The sequence below is a fragment of the Lepidochelys olivacea genome, assembly GCF_965140295.1.
Source record: "Lepidochelys olivacea isolate rLepOli2 genome assembly, chromosome: 14".
NCBI classification, from domain to species: Eukaryota; Metazoa; Chordata; order Testudines; family Cheloniidae; genus Lepidochelys; species Lepidochelys olivacea.
Genome location: NC_140424.1, coordinates 45,887,592 through 45,892,960, shown reverse-complemented (window position 1 = coordinate 45,892,960; position 5,369 = coordinate 45,887,592). Strand labels below are relative to the sequence as shown.

Sequence of the window (5,369 nt, the reverse complement as noted above, 5' to 3'; positions counted from 1 at the left end):
CATAACACAAGAACTAGGGGTCACCCAATGAAATGAATTGGCAGCAGGTTTAAAACAAACAAAAGGAAGTATTTCGTCACACGACACACAGTCAACCTGTGGAACTCCTTGCCAGAGGATGTTGTGAAGGCCAAGACTATAACAGGGTTCAAAAAAGAACTAGATAACTTCATGGAAGACAGGTCCATCAGTGGCTATTAGCCCGGATGGGCAGGGATGGTGTCCCTGGCCTCTGTTTGGCAGAAGCTGGGAATGGACGACAGGGGATGGATCACTTGGTGATTCCCTGTTCTGTTCATTCCCTCTGGGGCACCTGGCATTGGCCACTGTCAGCAGACAGGATACTGGGTGAGATGAACCTTTGGTCTGACCCAGTACTGCCATTCTTATGGAGGGGGCTGCAGGGAGGAGGGTCTAGCCCCAGAGTGGGGAGGGGATGGGGGCAGGGAGGGAGATGGGGTGCTGCTCTGAACAGGGTGGGGGTTTCAAGGAGGAGGATCATAGAATCATAGAAGATCAGGATTGGAAGGGACCTCAGGACGTCATCGAGTCCAACCCCCTGCTCAAAGCAGGACCAATCCCCAACTGCGGGAGGGGGCGGCTGATCTGGATGGGGTGGGGGCTGCAGGGAGGAGGGTCTCACCCCCATGGCAGGAAGGGTGGGGAGGGCAGGCTGGTGCAGGGGCAGCAGAGGGATTGTGGGGAAGTCGCTGTGGTTTGGGTATGACACAGCCCTGCCCTTGAGGTGCAGCCCCCAACTCCCCGCAGGAGCCGCTTTGGGCTGGGTCCCGTCTCCCTTCACAGGCTACGTGGGTAGAGGCCTGACCACTACTTAGATGGGAGACCCTGGGGTAAACAAATGAGCGGCGGGGGGGCACAGTAGGGGTGCTGTCCCCTCCCAGGCAACGCTGACCCCATGCCCCAGCGTGATGCCAGGGGTCCCTGCACCTCCCCCCCCGACGCCTGGGAGTCCTCGTGCGAATGTCACAGCCCGGGAGCTGGGGGGCTGCGCTGTTGGGGGAAGCGCTGAGACCCCCTCCCCCGGGCGGGGGATCAGCCCCCCAGGTGGCCGGTGCTGACGCCCGTCTCCCTGCAGCGGAGAACATGCTCTCCCAGGTGGCCTTCTACCAGCGCACGGACCCGGCCCAGCGCGAGGCCGGGGAGTTCATGTTCGAGTTCGACCAGGACGAGATCTTCCACGTGGACCTGGAGAGGAAGGAGACCGTCTGGCGCCTGCCCGACTTCGGCAAGTTCACCAGCTTCGAGGCGCAGGGCGCCCTGGGCAACATTGCCGTGCTGAAGAAGAACATGGAGATCATGATCCAGAGGTCGAACCGCACGCGGGCCCAGAACGGTAAGGGGGGGGCACCTTCCCCACCAGGGGCCTGAGCCCTCCCACCACCTTCCCTGCCAGGGGTCTGGCCCCTTCCCCGCTTCCCCGGATCCCTCTCCCCAGCTTCCTGAGCAGAGACCCCTCCCATCTCTCCCCTACCTTCCCCTCCTCGCACACCCACCCGGGCCTGATACCAGACCCCACCAGAGATTGAGAGTCTCCTCCCAGCTCCCCCCACAGCCCCTGCAGGGCTCCGGGGAGCCAGTCAGCCGGGCCAGGGCTGTGCAGGGCAGGGGTCCCGGGCAGTTCACACCCTCCAGGCTGGTGGCCCAGGGCATCTCTTTGCCAAGGGCTGTTCCTTGCCCGTGCCCAGCCCCAGGCCCTGCCCCTGAGGGATTCTCTCGCCGGCCCCTGGTGCCCCATGAGCCGTCAGGGCAGGGAGCTGGGACGGCCCCGGTGACGCCCCCACAGTCCTGGGGAGAGACCCCTGAGCTGGAGCGTGAGCACCAGGGACTGGCTGGCTCAGGGGGGCAGGGAATGGGGCACGGGACCTTTCCCCTCTAGGGGGTGCTGGCTCTGATCCAGCCCCAGGGCAGGGACTGGCTGGCTCAGGCGCAGGCAATGGGACCCACTCACCCCTGTCTCCCCAGTGCCCCCTGAGGTGACCGTGTTCCCCGAAGACCCCGTGGAGCTGGGGGAGCCCAACATCCTGATCTGCTTCGTGGACAAGTTCTCCCCACCCGTGCTCAGTGTGACGTGGCTGAAGAACGGGCAGGAGGTGACGGGGGGCGTCTTGGAGACCGACTTCTACCCCCGTCAGGACAACTCCTTCCATTAGTTCTCCTACCTGCCCTTCCTCCCCAGCCAGGGCGACTTCTACGACTGCCGGGTGGAGCACTGGGGGCTGCCCGAGCCCTTCACGAAGCCCCGGGGTGAGGCTGGGGTGCCCGGGGACCCCGCTGAGCACAGGGCTGGGAGCCAGGATGCTTGGGTTCTCTCCTGGCTCTGGGATAGGAGTGGGGACTAGTGGGTCAGAGCGGGGGCAAAACTGGGTGCTCAGACACCTGGGTTCTATCCCAGCTCTGGTTGGGGAGCAGTGTCTAGTGGGTCAGAGCAGGGGGGCTGGGAGCCAGGACACCTGGGTTCTATCCCAGCTCTGGGAGGGAAGATTGGGAACAGCCCCCCTCACTCCATGCCCTGTCCCTCTCCCCCTCTCTCCAGAAGTCCAGGTGCCCACTCCTGTCCCCGAGACCACTGAGACCCTGATGTGCGCCCTGGGCCTGGCCGTGGGCATCATTGGCATCGTCGCGGGCACCATCCTCATCATCAAGGGCATGAAGATGAACGCCGCCCGCAACCCGCGGGGCCCCTTGTGAGTAGCTGGTGCCTGGGGAGGGCACCCAGCCACACCCACAGCCCCTCCCCCACCCAGCACCCACTAAGAGCCCCCCACACACACCCTTGGTGCCCCCCCAGCCAGCCATAACCCTGGGCCCACCCAGCACCCCCTGGGGAGACCCCCACCGGCTGTGCCCCTCCCCAGCCAGCCCCCACTGTGTCAATGAAAGGCTCCATGGGGGTGCTGGGGAGTGGCCCCGACACCTGCGAGCCTCGCGTTGGGGCCCAGGGCTCCTGGTAACTGACCCTCTTTGCCTTTCAGATAAACACGGGAAGGAGCCGGGGCTCTTTCCCAGCTGTGTGGTTTTTCCAAGGGAAGGGTTCTGGGGAGGAGGTATCTGCGAGCAGGGGGCTCTTTGATCTCACGGCCAAAGCTGAGCAAGAACCAATGGCTGGCAGCTGAAGTGAGGCAAATTCAGACTAGAAATAAGGGACGCACGTTTAACTGTGAGGGGCACTAACCATTGGAACGGCCGACCCAGGGATGTGATGGATTTGCCAGCAGTTGGAGTCTGTACATCAGGCTGGGACGTCTCTTTCTAACAGACCCGCTCTAGCTCGACTACCAGACATGGGCTGGATGCCAGGATCCCTGGGTGTGACTCTCTGGACTGTGTTTGCAGGTGCTCAGACCAGATGCTCAGAACGGTCCCTTCTGGCCGTGGCAGCTCTGGCTCCATGACTGGGGTGCAGGGAAGAGGCCCCAGGGATGTGGTACCGACCTTCAGGAGAGGCCAGCAGAGCACTCCTGGCGATTACTGCCCTGCAAAGCTCACTCCTGTGCCGTGGCTGGGGTTACAGAACTAACAGCAACAGGGAGAGAGCCCTGGAAATACCAACGGGGGCGGGGGGCAGGACCCTGAGCTGCAAGGCAGCACTGCGGGGTGGAGAACAATGGGTAGAACTGCAGACTGAACAGTGGTGGGGCGGGCAGGGCACGGTGCCCGCAGGGGCTGGGGGGATTCAGAGACAGAGGTCGGCAGGGTCTGGGGCTCAGGGCGCTGCCTGGGGGGTGGGTCTCAGGGGCACACTGGACAGGGTGTAGCAGGGGCTGGGCTCAGGCAGGGACGTGTGAGGTTCTGGGGTTACCCAGCGTGGGGTCTAGGGTTTGGGGCTAGGACTCCCCTAGGGAGTTTGGGGCTGGCACACAGGATAGGGTGTGGAGGGGTCAGGGGTTACCCAGGTGAGGGGTGAGGTGCTGAGGGAGGAGCTGGGATCGGGGGATTCAGGAGCACACAGGACAGGGTCTGGAGGGGTCATCAGGGGTTACCCGGGGTGGGGGGTGGGGCTGAGGGAGGGGCTGGGATTCAGGAGGGTCCGGCAGGTCAGGGGTCACAGGGCTGCAGGGCACTGGTTGCCCTGTGCCAGGGCGCAGGGAGGCTGCTGTCCCTCCAGCTGACTGGGATCTTTCTCGAGCTCGGGGCGCGCCCTGTCCCCTGGGGTAGGGGATTTAGCAGGCACGGCTCATGCAGAGCCCGGACCCGGCTCTCGCTGCAGCACTTTCACCCGGCAACCGGTGACCCAGCGGCCCCAGGGCCTGCGATTGGTGCTGCTGGATCCACACCCGGTGCACGGAAAGTCCCTAGCAAAGCCCTGGGTCCTGGGAGCACGTGCCAGGGAACCGAGCCTGGGAGAGTCCCTGGCCCCGGCCCAGTGCGGGGGATGGGGAGCAGCCCAGCCTAGAGACGCCCTGAGGGCAGCAAAGCCAGATAGGATGGCTGGGCCAGTTCAGAAAATCCTGCATGGACCCCCCCTCCCCTCAGAGAGAGGGATCCCCTCATCTCACACCCCCCAACCCAGGGGCTCATGAACCTTCCCTTGGGAAAAGGATCCCCTGGCTCACAGACCCCCCGGCCCTAGGGCTCCCCCTGACAGCTCACAGACCCCTCACAAGCCACGATTCTACAGGCATGGAAAAAGTTGGACTCAGCAAGAAGCCATCCTGCTTGAAAGGAGATATGGGAACAACAATCAAATATTAAACAATCAATATAAAAAGGGGAAGTACATGGAAACAAAGATGTTACAAGTCAACCAATACAGGCTATTGATAAGGGAAGCTAAAGGATTCAATGGCCAACAGAGTTAAGGACAATAAAAAGACATTTTAAAACATATTAGGAACTAAAATAACCCTCAGTCAGGTATAGGTCCATCACTAGATGCAGATGGTAAAACATTAAAGATGCAGAGAAGGCAGAAATGTCCCACAGCTATTCCTGTCTGTGTTTGGAGTGAGGCAGGAGGCTGGGTCCGTCCCTGCGGGAGCTGTGGATGGACCAGAACATTCACCGTCTCTAACAAAGGAGGAGGTGTCTGCTAAAATCGGACACTTTCACATCAACAGTCCCAGATAATTTACACCCAAGATCAGAGGAACCAGCTGAGGAGCACTCTGAGGGTAAATACAGCCCAAGGCGAGGCAGCCCATCTGGGCACCAAGAACGCAGTTTGTACCTGCAGGGTGGGGACTGCCTTGGAAAGCTGTGACTCAGAGACGGGCTCAGGGTCAGGGCAGACACCTGCCTCACCATGAGTTTTCAGGGCAGGGCTGTGGAAGGCGGGCTGAGGAGATCCTTGGATGTATAAGCACGGGAATATCGAGTAGAAGCAGGGACGTGACCCTGCCTCTGTATGG

The 5,369-nt window shown here is 61.8% G+C and overlaps 1 pseudogene across 1 annotated transcript; it reads left to right on the top strand.

The window, feature by feature from the left end:
• The first annotated feature begins 1,099 nt into the window (after positions 1-1,099).
• On the top strand, positions 1,100-2,709 carry LOC311530973 (HLA class II histocompatibility antigen, DR alpha chain-like; annotated as a pseudogene). The gene is made up of 3 exons (XR_014714586.1): positions 1,100-1,354; positions 1,984-2,265; positions 2,555-2,709. The product of XR_014714586.1 is annotated as an HLA class II histocompatibility antigen, DR alpha chain-like (transcript).
• The last annotated feature ends 2,660 nt before the right edge of the window (positions 2,710-5,369 follow it).